Source organism: Aquarana catesbeiana, linkage group LG12 (genome assembly GCF_042186555.1).
Source record: "Aquarana catesbeiana isolate 2022-GZ linkage group LG12, ASM4218655v1, whole genome shotgun sequence".
Lineage (NCBI taxonomy): Eukaryota > Metazoa > Chordata > Amphibia > Anura > Ranidae > Aquarana > Aquarana catesbeiana.
In genome coordinates, this window is record NC_133335.1 from 149410272 (window position 1) to 149427027 (window position 16756).

Consider the following 16756-nt stretch of genomic DNA (forward strand, 5'->3'; position numbering starts at 1 on the left):
AAGTCTGGCCAGAAGTGGTCTTCATGGAAGAATTGTGGCCAAAAAGCCATAACTTGGATGTGGAAACAAGGCTAAGCGACTCAACTATGCATGGAAACATAGGAACTGGGGTACTCTGAGTTAATGAGTTGAAATTTGAAATCTTTGGCTGTAGCAAGAGGAAGTTTTTTCAGGGCTGGAGAGTGGTACAGTAGTGAGCAGTGAAACATGGTGGAGGTTCCTTTCAAGTTTGGGGCTGCATTTCTGCAAATGGAGATTTGGTCAGGGTCAAAGGTGTCCTCTGCTAAGATATACAAGCAGACACTTACCCATTATGCCATACCATCAGGGAGGCATGTGATTGGCCCCAAATTTATTCTGCAGCAGGACAAACCCCAAACAGCCAATGTCACTAAAGTGTAAGTTTACCTCTACAGAAAATCTGTAAGGTGACCTTACTCTGGACCCCCTCCCCATCTCCCTGGGCACGCTGTACCAGACTGCCACAATCCCCCACTGTCAGACATGGAATAGTCGCTTCACCAGTGCAGGGATTCAAAATCCCGGCTGCTTTTTTTCCAATCCTGGAAGTGCTGACAGTATGGACTAGACAGCTTCTGATTGGTTATTGCCATCCATGTGACGGTGCTGGCAAATTAGAATCTCTGCAGTCTGTACTGCCTAAGCGATTTGGACACAAGGTTAAGCCACAGGGGTTTCAAATCCCTGGACTGGTGAAGCAGCTTTTCCGTGTCTGACAGCAGGGGATCGTTGCAGTCTGGTACAGCGAGACTGTGGGGAGAGGGTCCAGCTTAAGGTCACATTACAGATTTTCTGTAAAGGTGAACTTAGGCCCCTTTCACACGATCGGACAGTTCAGGTCCGCCTGTCAGTTTTGACGGCGGACCTGAACGGGTGCTCCATGTTAGCCTATGGAGCGTCGGATGTCAGCGGAGACATGTCCGCTGACATCCGATCCGCAAAAAGCAGACGGATAGTCCTACGTCCAGATCCGTCGCTATTGGATCGGGTGAGATCTGATGAAAACGGACATGTTGTCCGTTTTTATCCGTTCCTTTCATAGGCAGCAGCGGTGCCTGACAAGCCCCTCCCCGCTCAGTGAGCAGAGAGGGACCTGTCATCCGCCGGCTCAGCGGAGATCAACGGACAGATCTCCCGCTGAGCCGGCGGACCGAGGCAGACTCTGTGGAAGCGGAGTCCGCCTCCTGTGAAAGGGGCCTTACACTTTAAGAACTATCTTCAGCATAAAGAAGAATAAGGAGTCCTGGAAATTATTATTATTATTATACAGGATTTATATAGAGCCGACAGTTTACGCAGCGCTTTACAACATTAGTGCAGACAGTACAAGTACAATACAATTCAATACTGGAGGAATCAGAGGGCCCTGCTCGTTAGAGCTTACAATCTAGGAAATGATGGTTTGGCCCCCACAGAGCCCTGATCTCAGCATCATTGAGTCTGTCTGCGATGACATGAAGAGACAGAAGGATTTGAAGCAGCCTACATCCACAGAAGATCTGTGCTTAGTTCCCCAAGATGTTTGGAACAACCTACCTGCCGAGTTTTCTTCAAAAACTGTGTGCAAGTATACATAGAGGAACTGATGCTGTTGTGAAGGCAAAGGGTGCGCACACCAAATATTGATTTGATTTAGATTTCTATTGTTCATTTACTTTCCATTTTGTTAATTGATAAATATAAACAACACTTATATTCCTGAAAGCATTCTTAACAGCATTTCATACCTGCCTAAAACATATGCACCATACCGTATATGTGACCTATTTTACCTACTAAAAATTGCGTGATTACACCCACAAAGTTTTGTGATCCAAACTAACAACACTGTGTAAAGCAATAGAACCCTAAGGGCTTGTTCACACCACTGTGCGGTCTTAGCTCATTGGTGATATACAGTGCCTTTTAATCTGAATGGCACCCCAACGCACCTTCCCAGCATACAAAAAGTGCCAACACATAAATGCACTTTGCAGTGCCCTGCCTAAAATGCTGCATGCACACGTTTAGTCCTTTGTGGGGCATGTAGCCCATTCAAATAAATCGGCTATTTTAACACAGCACATATTTCACATACCACAGTGGACCAGGCTGGTATAAATCTAACAATTTCTAACCTACCCTAAATAAACTTAGTTCCTGTAATTCCAATAGAAAACGTATTGGGTTTACAGGAAGCTAAAAAAAAAAAAAAACATAATTCAGGTACATACTGTACAAAAGGTTCATTAAAAATATATTTCACAACTTTTAACTATATAACATGGTGTATTTTTTTTTTTCATTTAATGTTTATTTGTTGAGGAATGCAGTGTAAAACACACAGGATACAGTGGTTACATTAGATATCAAGAAAGCCACATTGAGCTGAGATTGCAGCAGTTCAGATACACAGAAATGGTGGGAGAATTGTAGATAGACCAGTACATACAAAGATAAGTGATGTATCCCAGAGAATTTAGCTATCTATCCATTTTTTTTAATATGATGTAGTACCTATAAGTACCCATGTAGAATTAACATGTAACAATAAACAAAAAGAACATGGCGACAGACAGCCAAGGACAAGGGCACATTTGGGGAATAATAGTTGTAATATTTAAGACTGCAGATAGTGAAGGGTCGACTACAGGCCAGGGATCATAAGCTGTCAGCTAGAAAATGAGGTCTGAAGGCTCCAGGAGATTAAGTAATTTTTCTTGGGCAATGCGGAAGGCTGGTAGGGGTCATTAGAGATGGCTAAAGGTCACAAGTTTTCCGGTGTGGCTCCAAGCTGTATGTTTAAAGGATTAAATACTAATGCCTAAGCACAATTTTGCAACTTTGACATGTGTTAGTAAAACTGTACTTATCATCACAACTACTTTGTGCATCCAGGCGCTTTATACCTTGTTTTTTTCAGGACAAATTGTGCTTTCATTTGGTAGTAAATGGTTATGGATATATCCTGATTTTTTTTTATTATCAAAGGAAATCTGGCCTACCACTGGTGCTATATTAAGAAAAAAAAATCCTGCCCAAAATATCCTGACCTTTACTTTTGATCAAGGCCTTTTACCTTTACGTGACCCAAACACTAACCCTGGCACTGACCTAGATCCAACTTTGATCTAGGTATTTTTTCTTTATTTTTTTATTTTATTTTTTTTTAAACACACTTTTTTTTTCTTTCTGCAAGGAGAGAGAAAGATACGTTGTATCTTTCCTCTCCATTCACAGAGAGTGAGAGAAACACGCATGGGCTTCACAGTTATGCCTCGTACACACGGTTGGACTTTCTGGGAAGCTAGGTCCGACGTACTTTCATAGTTACATAGTTACATAGTTAGTAAGGTTGAATAAAGACACCAGTCCATCCAGTTCAACCTGAGTGAGTACACCCTCACATCAGTCCCTACCCTTAAGGAGCCCACAGTCCAAGGTCCCCAACCTTGGACTACCGCCGGACTTTCTGAACGGACGGACTTGCCTACACAGGACTGGACTTTCCGGCAGACTAGGTCCGCCGGTCTTCCCGACGGACTTTCGCCGGAGTTACGGCGGACTTTCGGAATGAACGGACTTGCCCACACACGGCCAAGTCCGTTCATTTTGAACGTGACCCGGGTACGACGGGACTAGAAAAGGAAGTCAACCTCACTGCTTTTATCGGCGAGATTGACACCTTGCGAGCCCCGTCGTGGGGCATACAAGGCCCTTAGGTCTGGTATGGATTTTAAGGGGGAACCCCTACGCCGAAAAAACGGCATGGGGGTCCCCCCAAAATCCATACCAGACCCCGTTCCGAGCACGCAGCCCGGCCGGTCAGGAAAGGGGGTGGGGACGAGCGAGCGCCCCCCTCCTGAACCGTACCAGTCCGCATGCCCTCAACATGGGGGGTGGGTGCTTTGGGGGAGGGGGGCACCCTGCGGCCCTCCCACCCCAAAGCACCTTGTCTCCATGTTGATGAGGACAAGGGCCTCTTCCCGACAACCCTGGGGCCCCCAGATCCCGGCCCACCACCCTATGTGAATGAGTATGGGGTACATGGTACCCCTACCCATTCACCTAGGGAAAAGTGTCAATAAAAAAAACACACTGCACAGGTTTTTAAAGTAATTTATTAGACAGCTCCGGGGTCTTCTTCCGGCTTCAGGGGTCTCTCCGGTTCTTCTCCGCGCTCTCCGGGTCTTCTGCCGGGCTCCTCCGCTATCTTCTGCTCTTTTGCAGCTCTTTTGTTAGCAGGGGCCCGAACTTCTGCCTTCTGTCTTCTGCCTTCTTCCTTCTCTCCTTCTCTTCTTCTCTTCTTCCGATGTAGACATGACGCTCTCTCCGGCTGGAATAATCTCTGAGAGCTCCGTCGGACCAGCATACAGACGAACGGGCTTTCTGTCAGGAACTCAGTCCGTTACGGGCTTCAAATCTAAAGTACGTCAGGTTTCCGACCAAAACGGTCCGTCGGAAGTCCGATGCAGACCACACACGGTCAGACCAAATCCGGCGGTGTCCGTCGGACTTTTGTAGCCGAAAAGTCCGACCGTGTGTACGCGGCATTACTGATCATTGTGGTAGCCAATCAGAGGCTACCACAGTGATCAGGTGACCCAGAATTGGGAGTTCCGGGTCCCAAATGTTAGTACGGGGCTCTTGGTAAGACCACAATCTCTGTCCTGGGAGCACGCTGTGCGGCACACTCTCAGCACAAAGGGAGATATGCATATATGCAGCCCCACTGAAAAAAGTCCAGTGCAGTATGCAGTAGGGCCGCATATATGTGGACTGAATAGTGTCTAATTTAAGTAAAGATATGTTTCTGTAGTTCACCCATGAGATCTTGAACAATGGGCAAGTGCAGGTGCATAGACACATTTTTTAGCTACTAAAATGTAAATCTGATCAAATTTGGTACAGTAAGTTTATAAACTGCATCTGTACCTGTGGCACTGGCACTGATCTTCTGAAAACAACAGGATGAAGTTTTCTTCTGTAATGAAAATGTATATTTTTATTCAGAGTATCAAAAACGCCTTTCCAAAATGTCTTGATAAGGGGGCATATCAATAGTAGGTGACAGAGTGGAGCTTGTGACAGTTGGCATTTGGGACACTCTTGAAGATATATTGTGGGAAGACTCCACTTCAGGGAGTTTCTAAAAGCAAAAAATGACCTGTGGATTATTTTTATTTTTAAATACTTGACCTATTTTTCTTTAAACTTGTCAAATCCTATTGATGAATGTCGGGTCAATTCAATTCCACCTGCTCCTTAACCACTTCGTCACCACGCTATAGCAGAAAGACGGCTACAGCGTGGCTCAGCGCGTGCCCCTTGGGGTAGTCATCCAGCACACTCTCTGATCGCAGTAAAGGGCCAATCACAGTGGCCCTTTGAAAAACGTAGGTGATACTGCGCCACGGAATCCACAAACATAGTATGAGAATAAAAGAGATAGGATAATATTAATAATATGAATGGGCAGAAAAAATGCCCTGATGCTCCAAAGGAGAGAATTGCTGCCTCTACGAATTACTACCACTTAGTTGGAGCACAAGGTGAATTGGGAAAGAGTAGACGTGGCGCTATTTCTCCTTTTGTCTAATTGTAAAATAGGAGTGTTACACCCCCTGCCTGTTGGTCACAAAGTGTATTTAGAAGAAATATATATAGGCGCAAAACTTCAAAACATATATGCCCAACTGCCTTATTGCACCCTCTGGTGCAATGAACCACTAATGTGTTACAACCCCTGGGGTGCAAAATATAAAAATATATATATAAAAAAGGTGTCACACTTTCTGCCTGTTGGTTACAGAGTGTATTGCAAAAATGGGTGCTAAACATCAGACAGGTGTAGCTAACTGCCGTGCTACACCCTCTGGTGTAATGTAACCACCTGGTGTGTTACACCCTCTGGGGTATGTAAACCAAAACCTGATCTATACCGTGAACTAAAGTTATGGAGAAATAAAAGTTCTCTATTACCTGTGTGTGCAAAGTGATCAATGTGATAGACCCTCTGTATCAAAAACCAGAGGCAAGTGTGCAAATGTATATTCACAAAAGATCAAGAAAAGTAAAATGAAAAAGGGAAATACATATATGAAAAAGGTGTAAATAAACGTGCATCCCTGTGTTTCACCACAGTACAAACCCAAAAACAAAGCAAATACAAGGCAGAAGGTGTGACACCTTATATATATATATATATATATATATATATATATATATATATATATATATATATTCTTTTTTTTTAATATTTTGCACCCCAGGGGGTGTAACACATTAGTGGTTCATTGCACCAGAGGGTGCAATAAGGCAGTTGGGCATATCTGTTTTGAAGTTTTGCGCCTATATATATTTCACAAAGTACACTTTGTGACCAACAGGCAGGGGGTGTAACACTCCTATTTCACAATTAGACAAAAGGACAAATAGCGCCACGTCTACTCTTTCCCAATTCACAGTGGCCCTTTACCATGTGATCACCTGTGTCTAATCACAGCTAATCACAGTATAAACAGACTTTCCGGTTATCGCCAGTACTTTCCTCACACGCTGTCACAGTGTGAGGAAAGAAGAGCTGGGAAATGGCAACTGTGACAGGAGACATGTACACAGATTATCAGTGCCCTGATGATCAGTGCTGCCCATCCGTGGCGCTTATCATTGCAGCCTCATCAGTGCACGTCAGTGAAGGAGAAAAATTACTTATTTGCCAAATTTCATAACAAAAATGTTGGTCTTTTTTTATTTGTTTAGCAAAAAATAAAAAACCTGGTGATGATTAAATACCACCAAAAGAAAGCTCTATTTGTGTGAAAAAAAAGATAAAATTTTCATATGGCTATAGTGTAGCATGACTGGGCAATTGTCATTCAAGTTGCGACAGCACTGAAAGCTAGAAATTGGCCTGGTCAGGAAGGGGGTGAAAGTGCCCAGTATTGAAGTGGTTAAGGAGGTATAGTTTGTTTAGCGTCCAAGGTCTTTCGTCTTACCAGATAAAACTGATGAATATTCTATTAATTTTAATTATATTGGAATGCCTTAGGAGAAAAGGAATGGTTTGAAGAGCATAAAGTAGCTTTAACCGCTTCTGGATCGCCCCATGTATATATACTGCAGCAGGACGGCCCTTCAGCGCAAAATCACATACTGTTACATTATTTCCATGTCTGGGGTGCCCATGCCCATGCCCATGCCCTGCTCCCACTGTGATTGGACACAGCGGGAGCCAATCAGTGGGTCCGGCAGTCTGCCTATGTAAACAAGGCAAATCACCGTTATGTCAGATTGAAAGATGGAGATCCTGCGTTTCTGCAAAGCATCCCCCACACAGTTAGCAAGCACTCCCAGGGAACACCCTTTGATCGCCCCTATTGTTAATCTCTTACCTGCCAGTGTCAGTACAGTGACAGTGCATTTTTTTTATCACTGATCACTGTATTGGTGTCACTGGTCCCCAAAAAGTGTCACTTAGTGTCAGATTTGTCCGCTACAATGTTGCAGTCTCGCTAAAAATCACTGATCGCCGTTATTACTAGTAAAAAAAATGTAATTTCATAACTCTTTCCCATAGTTTGTAGACGTTATAACTTATGCGCAAACCAATCAGTATACGCGTATTAGGATTTTTTTTACCAAAAAATACATATTAGCCTAAATTGATGAAGAAATTTTACATTTTTTTATTGGATATGTTTTATAGCAGAAAGTAAAAATTTTTTTTTTCAAAATTGTCTGTCTTTTTTTGTTTATAGTTACATAGTTGGTGAGGTTGAAAAAAGACAAGTCCATCAAGTCCAACCTATGTGTGTGATTATATGTCAGTATTACATTGTAAATCCCTGTATGTTGCGGTTGTTCAGGTGCTTATCTAATAGTTTTTTGAAACTATCAATGCCACCCGCTGAAACCACCGCCTATAGCGCAAAAGAATAAAAAATGCTGAGGTAATCAAATACCACCAAAAAAAAGCTCTATTTGTGGGAAAGAAAGGACATCAATTTTATTTGGGTACAGCATTACAGGGCCACACAATTGTCAGTTAAAGTAACCCAGTGCCATATCGCAAAAAAATGGCCAGGTCATGAAGGGGGGTAAACCTTCCGGAGCTGAAGTGGGTAAACGAGTACCACTTTGTTATGGGGGCAATGCCCCATTATAAGAAGTGGTAAAAATCTCCAGGCACAGTCCAGTCTTGGAGCTGGAAGAGGACAGATGCAGCATCCACCTAGGTAAGAATGATTCTTACAAAAAATGTTTTCCCATACTTCTCTTTTAAATTTAACGCAATGCATATTGGGATTTTGATTTGCATTGCATTTTCCCCATATATGTATCACTTCTCCATATTTACATCACTTCCCCTCTCCATCTTGTGTTTTATCTGAAGGGAAACATGGAGTTTTAATTTCTGATGAAAATTAGTACTGATGTATTGGGGACATCTCTTGAAGTGCAGGTACAAAAGGAGATAAAGGTTGCATGCCATATTGCAGTCCCACAAATTCTAGAGGTCAATTCTATTATATGAGAGTTCATTCTGAAAAATTCAATAATTATTCGCAGATGAGTATTCCAACATAGTTGCATAGTAGGTGAGGTTGAAAAAAGACACAAGTTCATCAAGTCTAACCTATGTGTGTGATTATATATCAGTATTACATTGTATATCCCTGTATGTTGCAGTCGTTCAGGTGCTTATCTAATAGGTTTTTGAAACTATCGATGCCTCCCATTGAGACCACCGCCTGTGGAAGGGAATTCCACATCCTTGCCGCTCTTACAGAAAGAACCCTCTACGTAGTTCAATGTTAAACCTCTTTTCTTCTAATTTTAATGAGTGGCCACGTGTCTTGTTCAACTCCATTCCGCAAAAAAGTTTTATCCCTATTTTGGGGTCACCAGTTTGGTATTTGTATATTGAAATCATATCCCCTCTCAAGCGTCTCTTCTCCAGAGAGAATAAGTTCAGTGCTCGCAACCTTTCCTCATAACTAATGTCCTCCAGACCCTTTATTAGCTTTGTTGCCCTTCTTTGTACTCGCTCCATTTCCAGTACATCCTTCCTGAGGACTAATGCACAGAACTGGACAGCATACTTCAGGTGTGGCCGGACCAGAGTCTTGTAGAGTGGCAGAATTATCGCTTTATCCCTGGAGTTATTCCCTTTTTTAATGCACGCCAATATTCTGTTTGCTTTGTTAGCAGCAGCTTGGCATTGCATGCCATTGCTGAGCCTATCATCTACTAGGACCCCCAGGTCCTTTTCCATCCTAGATTCCCCCATAAGTTCTCCCTCTAGTGTGTAGATTGCATCCCTAAGTGTCAATACTGTTTTTTGGGGTCAAAAAGACCTCAGATCTCGTATTTACACTAAAATGCAATAACATAAAAATAAAAAAATTAAATGTCATTAAAAAAAAAAATGTTGCTTTAAGAGCTATGGGCGGAAGTGACGTTTTGACGTCGCTTCCACCCTGCAATGGTATGGAGACGGGTGGGGGCCATCTTCCCCTCACTCTTCTCCATACCATGCCAGGGAGAGGACCATTAAATCTGTCATAGGGAATGGGCATAGGCCAATAATCAATGTACATTGTATAATAAACAACTTAATTATGCATATCCTAACATTCCAAACATTAAATATAACAAATAGAAACAGGGAAAAATGTAAACAGGTAAGTCAAAAGTAGCACCCAACAATAAACTAAGCCACAGCTCCTGTTAGGCAGGACATCTGAAATTGGTAAGACTACACTTTGTATGTTCACCTCTAGGAGGAGGTTGTGGAGCTGCCTGTCTGTAAATTTGTGGCTCAAGTGTTCCTCCCTGAATGTTTTGATGTGCATGCTATGGTCATATGGCCGATTATACCCATGCGGTGGCTCTTAGCTTGGCCTTGAGAAAGAGAGAGGCTTCCATCATATCAAATGTAGAGAGTGGTGGTCCTATCCCTAACGTGATAGACCAAAGAAACGTGCCCCCCCTTTAGTGGGACTTTAATAGACCACCAACTCTTAGGATAAAAAATATGTTTTTAATGATATGCAATAAAAAGACGTGAAAACTTCTACATCATACAAAAATACATTCCATACAGAAACAGAACAGAAAACATACAGATGAAAATGATCATGTTATATGTACTCTCCTAGGGGTGATGTACCCAGATAACCAACGCGTTTCCAGTATTCTGATACCTTCATCAGGGATTTGAGTGATTAAAGCTGTTTTACAAATGTATAAATTCCAATGGAATGATTCCATGTTCAGACAATACTCAGGACACCAAGGTCAAATAAAATATTTCATGGACGCCAGACCCAATGTATATTGAGCAAATCTATTTGGGGCAGACGATCGTTAGAGCCTATGTAATATAGGCTACATAACGGGCGGATGAGTATCCAGACGTCCCAAAGTGGATGTATCCTCTGGATGTCCAGGTCCAAAGTGTGGGTGTCTTCCATATGTCAGTGCCCACCCAGGACACAGGTAGGTGACACATGCACAGGACACAGGTGACACATGCACAGGACACAGGTAGGTGATACATGCACAGGACACAGGTAGGTGACACATGCACAGGACACCGGTAGGTGACACATGCACAGGACACAGGTACGTTGCACAGGACACAGGGACACATGCACAGGACACAGGGAGGCATTCAGCTGTAGATGGGCATTGTTGACCCTCTTTTTCCACTTACAGTAGCTGCTGCATTTCTCACCCTCGGCTTATACTCGGGTCAATAAGTTTTTCCCATTTTTTTGTGGTAAATTAGGGGCCTCGACTTATATTCGGATCGACCTATACTCAAGTATATACGGTACTCTGTTTACCTTTTTATTATTATTAAACAAGTGTGATTAACTGTACTTCTGTCTCGGTCTGATTCATGGTTTCTGATACCTTGGAGGATAATAATGAATATTTTTGAATTGGACAGAATTGCCTGGTGGCCCTGGTTGGTTTTCTTGCCAGAATCTTATTGGATAATTTCTATCCTGGACCTTATGTGGTTATCATAGGCTTCATATTCACACATACCCATGGCTCTCAAACTTTTGACCTTAAGACGTCCAAGGCCTTAACTCTCCAATTATAAGAAGAATGGCCTTTAATTACCTTCATTCTCAAAAAATAGATGTAGCCTGCCTCAGGGAAATGCACTTTTCCACCAGCTCCACAACTACCTACTTTCATCCGTCCTTTCCTATGGTTTATATATCCTCTGCTTCCACTAAACACAAAAATCTCCCTTTCACCTGCCTCAAACAAATCTCGGACCCCTAGGGTTGATATTGTCTTCTACAAAGCACTCTCTAAGGCAGTGATGGCGAACCTTGGCACCCCAGATGTTTTGGAACTACATTTCCCATGATGCTCATGCACTCTGCAGTGTAGTTGAGAATCATGGGAAATGTAGTTCCAAAACATCTGGGGCGCCAAGGTTCGCCATCACTGCTCTAAGGCGTAGACATAACTATCCTAAGCTATTATGCTCCTAATCTTAACTTAGTCCATTTTCTCCCTCACATAATCAACATACTTAAGGCCCCTTTCACACGGATGGATAGAATGGTGCTTTTAGCTGCGGATTTTCTAGTTTTCTACCGCAGCTAAAAGCACACAATGCTTTCCTATGGCCCCATTCACACACTGCGTTTAGCTGCAATTTAGTTACATGCGGTTCTGTGCGGATAGAAAAAATAGAATTGACTGCGTCCAGGAGCGATTTAGCGCAGCTATCTGCAGCTATCTGCACATAACTGCAGGTAATCGCAGTGTACTCTTTCTCCTGCGGATAGCAGCAGCAAGAAGGAAAGAAAGGCAACAGGAAGCACATAAGAAATGTCAAGAATGTTCTAAACGCAGCCGCGCGTAAACGCAGCTAAACGCAGATAGTCTAACTGTACAAATGTAGCTGATCGCAGTGCCTGGAGTCTTGAATTTCACAGAACACACTATATGCTTTTACCTGTGGCAGAACAGCCATCCGTGTGAAAGGCGCCTAACTCTCACGCCAAAGAGACCATCGTTCTCTGCGGAGACTTAAATTGAAAAGTCATCTGATCAATCTCATCCGTGACACCTCTCTCAACGCTTTGTCACACTCTTCTCTGAAGCCGGCTTCATAGATGCTTGGAGGAAACTACACCCTTTGACAAGGGATTACACTTATTACTCCTCACATGATGTCTCTATACCCAACTTGATTGCATATGGATACACCACACCTTCATTTCAGAACTCCAAAGCCTCTATTCTATTTTCTGGTCGGGTCAAGTTAAGTGTAACACAGGCCGGGCTGCCATGTTAGGCAAGAGAGAGACAATGTGGGACAAACTAACTTAAGTATAACACAGGCCAGCCGCCATGTTAGGCAAGAGAGAGACAATGTGGGACAAACTAACTTAAGTATAACACAGGCCGGCCACCATGTTAGACAAGAGAGAGACAATGTGGGACAAACTAAGTGTAACACAGGCCGGCCGCCATGTTGGGCAAGAGAGAGACAATGTGGAACAAAACTAACTTAAGTATAACACAGGCCGGCCACCATGTTAGTCAAGAGAGAGAGACAATGTGGGACAAAACTAACTTAAGTATAACACCGGCCGGCTACCATGTTAGTCAAGAGAAAGAAAGACAATGTGGGACAAAACTAACTTAAGTATAACACAGGCCGGCCGCCATGTTAGGCAAGAGAGAGAGAGAGACAATGTGGGACAAAACTAACTTAAGTATAACACAGGCCGGCTACCATGTTAGGCAAGAGAAAGAAAGACAATGTGGGACAAAACTAACTTAAGTATAACACAGGCCGGCCGCCATGTTAGCCAAGAGAGAGAGAGACAATGTGGGACAAAACTAACTTAAGTAATTATAACACAGGCCATCCGCCATGTTAGGCAAGTGAGAGAGATACAATGCGGGACAAAACTAACTTAAGTATAACACAGGCCGGCCGCCATGTGAGGCAAATGATGATGTAAGCTAGTAGTACTGTACAGCAATCACCAGCCGCGGGACACATAAGAAGAAAGCAAGCAACAGTTAGAAATAGAGAAGAGCACTCACCGACCGCCATGAGGGGACATGGTGTAAGGAGGACGCTCGTCATGTGGGGCAGCCATATAGCAGGCACAGCAGCAGCAAAACACATGTCATGAGGAAAACAGCACTCACCGCCGCGTGGAGAAGCGGCAACCTTATACGGTTCCCGAGCTCCGCCCAAGCTGATGTCACTTCCGGTATCGGTTTCTGGTATCAGTGCATTTTCTCGAGTACCGATACCCCCGAAAATGCCAAGTATCGGCACTGATACCGGTATCGGTATCGGTGCATCCCTATAAGTAAGAGTGAAAAGTTTAAGGGGGTCTGAATACTTTCCGCCCCCACTGTATATCCACAGATATATTTCCTTAAAGGAGGACATTTTACTTAAATTCCCTGTTTTAAATGCACTGTTTCCACAATCAAAGTATATTCAATTTGTGCAGTACACGGTTAAATGAAAACTTCATTTTACCATGTTTGGAAAACAGATTCAAAATAATTGTAATCACATTGTTTATCATTAAATTAATTAACCCGGCACATTTTATTATTATAGTTTTGTCTAAAAAACAGAAATTGACATGGTGTCCTTCCAGCTTATCACTGATCTCTCATCCCAGCTACATTCTTTCATGAGAGCACAAAGGATGGGGTCACATCTGCATACATGACACACACAAGAGATAGAACTAAAGGTTCCAGCATTCACACACTTACACGAATATCTCTCTAAAATTGCTTACATTTTTCCCATTTGTACACAACACATGCATATCATTCTCTCACATTCTTTTAACTCTTTAATATTTCCCTGATTAAATTCTGCTTTCCTTATTTTGTTCTGATATCCTTTGCATCCCATGTATTGTAATCCCATACTTCACATACTCTAGCTTCTATGATTCTATGATCAGACGGACAGCCATAGTGCTCATCCCATCTTCCCTCTCTGACAACATATAAAGTATTCTGTTTTAACTCTCATTTCTCTGTTTTAACTTTACTAGTTGTAGTGCCCGACCCCAAATTCATCCCACAACTTAACATCAAAATGTCCCTTTCTGTCTAGTGTTAATTGTCACTCTTGATCCATCCTGCTCACATAGATAGCTGTTACTCTAGCTGTTTACTCTGCATGATTCTTAGTCCCTGTGGACTTTGGTAACCCAGTTACCCTTTGTGGATCCCTGTCCACTCTAACCATTTATCTAGGGGCTCATTATAGGCGGAACTGCACCTAGCAGATGTGTACTACATATACCTGTGAACAGCACTATTCTTCCCTTTCTTATCTATAACACTCCGATGGACAGTAGAAAGGGACAACATAACATATAAACACCAATCAATACAGTTCGATTAAGGGGAGTAAAATAGGTACTCTTTGTCCCGAAAATTCCTTACCAATCAAGGAAGTCTGATAACTCAAATGTAAACAAAAGACATATCTCAGCCAGCTGATTATCAGAAATTCCCGGATCATCTCAAGCTCCTCGTTTCGGATTCTCAGGGTCACCTGTAAATCCCCTCCTAGGCAAAGCTCGCCATCTGACATGGAAATTTCTAGATAGGCAACTCCTATCCTCATTTTGATTAGTGGTTCCAAATTAATAATAACTACTGCAGTAGGGAACAGACACAAAAGATACACTCCGTATCTTTCCAAATAACTGTTCTGCTTTATTATGATGCAATTGAAGGTTTTTATACACATGATTACATAGGTATCACATTAATATTACAATTGTATGTTTATGGTAACAAGGGGCGTAACATAGGCAGACTAATTCTAATCGGGACTCGAAAGAATGCAAACATGTAAATGAAAACATTTTTAGTGCCGTGTGCACAGTGAGGACAGTGTGCAATACATACAAAATAGAATACAATTATATACTGAACTTACAATTCTCCTTTACAGCATCTACATGACGAATTGTTGTGGGATATTGTGCTTACTAATTACCTTGATATGTATACACACACACAGATCTAAAATGGCCATGGTTCAGGTGATATCATGGAATGTTAGAGGGATACATGACTCCCTGAAGCAAGCGTACCATGGTATTTACCTGCTATTTGTTCATAGCAAGAGACTCACCTGACTCCTGATTCAATTTTTTGCTTGAAACTTTTGTGCGTGTGGAACTCCTATCATTCCACTCACATTTCTTACTCGAGGGGTGTGAGTGTACTGATACACAATTCTTTGGATTACCAGGAGATAAAGTGTGTGCTGGATGCAGAGGGGAGATATGTAATACTGTTATGTCGTATATTTACCTTGAAATGTATTCTTACATTTGTCTACATTCCACCTCCGCTCAGGGTAGTACTAGAATATCAGTTGTGCCACCAGGATGTTCTCTTATGCATTATGGAAGATTTTAACTGTTATTTGGACCCCACACTAGATAAACATCCCCCAGTGAGCTCGGTACGTGGTTCTTACCGTACGCCCTTGAAAAAATTTATTGAGGAAATGGGCTGGACTGACCTCTGGCGCGATAAACACCCAGGGGATTAACAATTCTCCTGCTTTTCTAAGTTATACATGTCCTTATCCCGAATAGATCTCATTATCTGCTCGGCTGATGCCTCCTGGTATGTATCAGAGATTAAATATGCTGTCCGAGGTGTCTCTGATCACTCGCCTGTAATTACTTACCTGGAGGTGAGACCCATCTCGACCATGTCCAGGGCCCCTTGGAAGCTGAACGCCTTCTGGCTTAACTTATTTCCATCCCATGCGCAGATAGTAACCAAAATTGTCGAATTCTGGCAAGTACATGGGGGTCATTCTAGGATGGAGAGCGTGTGGGAGACCTTTAAGGTCTTCCTTCGAGGAACATTTATCAGCGAGATCCACATGATTAAAGTGGTGTTCCGGCCGAAATTATACCTTTTAAATAAAAATACCTATATAATACATAAGCTTAATGTATTCTAGTAAAGTTAGTCTGTAAACTAAGGTCTGTTTTGTTAGTTTATAGCAGTAGTTTGTTATTTTATAAACTTACAGCAGACCGTGGCCATCTTAAAGGGGTTGTAAAGGTAAAAATTTTTTCACCTTAATGCATTCTATGCATTAAGGTGAAAAAACTTCTGACAGAACCGCCGCCCCCAGCCCCCCCGTTTTACTTACCTGACGCCTCGAAAGTCAGCTTCGCGTTCCCGACATCTGTTCCTCCGCTCACCCTGGCCGCTGATTGGCTGCAGTGGATGGATTGAAAGCAGCGCAGCCATTGGCTCGCGCTGCTGTCAATCACATCCGATGACGCGGCGCGCCGGGGGGCGGGGCCGAGTGATACAGCGAGCGGCTATAGCCGCCGGCTGTATCACGGGAGCGCGCCCGCAAGCACTCACCACCGTGCGAGGGAGCTCGCATTAAGGTGGTGAATGCTTGCGGGGAGGAGCTGAAACAGCCGCCGAGGGACCCCAGAAGACCAGGTTCGGGGCCACTCTGTGCAGAACGAGCTGCACAGTGAAGGTAAGTATAACATGTTTGTTATTTTAAAAAAAAAAAAAAAACACCTTTACAAACGCTTTAAGTCTGGGAATCTGAAGCCAGACTGTATTTCTTCCTGGATCTCATCCTTGCAGATCTCGCACATGCTTAGTGCAGCACAAGAAGTGTAATAGGTTTCAGGTCAGGTTTCCATAGCAACGGCAGTGTCAG